Source organism: Orbicella franksi, unplaced genomic scaffold, assembly GCF_964199315.1.
Source record: "Orbicella franksi unplaced genomic scaffold, jaOrbFran1.1 SCAFFOLD_641, whole genome shotgun sequence".
Taxonomy (NCBI): Eukaryota; Metazoa; Cnidaria; class Anthozoa; order Scleractinia; family Merulinidae; genus Orbicella; species Orbicella franksi.
Window position 1 is genome coordinate 15,001 of NW_027670368.1, and position 1,636 is coordinate 16,636.

Sequence of the window (1,636 nt, forward strand, 5' to 3'; positions counted from 1 at the left end):
TTGGCCAGCTCGAGTTACGTGCAGGCACCAAGTTTGGCGCTGTCACATCATCGTTAAGGGGGGTGTGCTACACTATCTTAAAACTGGGCGTCGGTCCCCCTATTCTATAAGCACCCTTAAGATTTTCACCATTTTCAAAACTTTTTGCGGGAAACGATTGGCCAGCTCGAGTTACGTGCAGGCGCAAGATTTGGCGCTGTCACATCATCGTTAAGGGGGGTGTGCTACACTATCTTAAAACTGGGCGTCGGTCCCCCTGTTCTATAGGCACCCTTAAGATTTTCACCATTTTCAAAACTTTTTGCGGGAAACGATTGGCCAGCTCGAGTTACGTGCAGGTGCCAGGTTTGGCGCTGTCACATCATCATTAAGAGGGCGTGTGTTCTACTAAATTAAAACAGGGTGTCGGTCCCCTATAGTATAAGCACCCTTAAGATTTTCACCATTTTCAAAACTTTTTGCGGGAAACTATTGGCCAGCTTAAGTTACGTGCAGGCGCCAAGTTTAGCCAAGTTTAACCCTAACCTTCACCCTAACTCTTACCCTAACCCTAAACTCTAACCCTAGGGTTACCCTAACGCTAACCCTAACCCTAAACTCTAACCCTAGGCTTACCCTAACGCTAACCCTAAGTCCAAAAGGCTCCCCCACTCAAAAGCCAATAAAACAAAAACCAAAAAACCAAAGCCCAATTGCCCAAACATCTTTCCAATCAAATTACGACAAGTCCACAAAGTAAACCGTCCGAAAGGGACCTGGCCCAAAAATTTCAAGCACTCCAAAAGGCTCCCCGAGTCAAACCATTTCAAACGAGAGGAGCCTTTCGGACTTAGAAAAAATTTCCACTGCCAGCTCCCAAGCGAGGGGAGCCTTTTGGACTTTAAAAAAAAAATTCACAGTCACGTCCCAGACCAGACGTGGCCTCCTTTACATCACTCGGCTGCCACAAGCTAGCCCAAGCCTGCAGGCACCACTTCTTCCTTGGCACCCTCCGGCCAGTGGCAGACGAGGGGAGCCTTCTTGGACTTCAAGAAAAAAAAAGACATGTTTTTAACAAATCTTAGAACAAAGGCTTAATCTCAGAAGATCGTAGCAACAAGGCTACTCTACAACTTACAATACCCCGTTCTTTATTTAAGTCGTCTGCAAAGGATTTATCTCCAGAAACATTAGAATTTGCTATCGGTAGTGCCTTGGAGGTTCTTGTCCTCCTTGGCACCTTGGGACGCATGAGGACCGAAGTCCTCTATTCTGGTTCGCCTAAAGTTCTCTGGAGGTAATCATCGTTGCTTTCTAGCACGGATTCTGACTTAGAGGCGTTCAGTCATAATCCAACAGATGGTAGCTTCGCACCATTGGCTTTTCAGCCAAGTGCAAATGCCAATTGTCTGAATCTGCGGTTCCTCTCGTACTGAGCAGAATTACTATTGCAACAACACTTCATCAGTAGGGTAAAACTAACCTGTCTCACGACGGTCTAAACCCAGCTCACGTTCCCTATTGGTGGGTGAACAATCCATCACTTGGCGAATTCTGCTTCGCAATGATAGGAAGAGCCGACATCGAAGGATCAAAAAGCAACGTCGCTATGAACGCTTGGCTGCCACAAGCCAGTTATCCCTGTGGTAACTTTTCT

At 46.6% G+C, this 1,636-nt stretch overlaps 1 pseudogene; it reads right to left on the bottom strand.

The window, feature by feature from the left end:
• Positions 1-1,053: 1,053 nt before the first annotated feature.
• On the bottom strand, positions 1,054-1,636 carry LOC145471037 (large subunit ribosomal RNA; annotated as a pseudogene; the record flags this gene model as incomplete).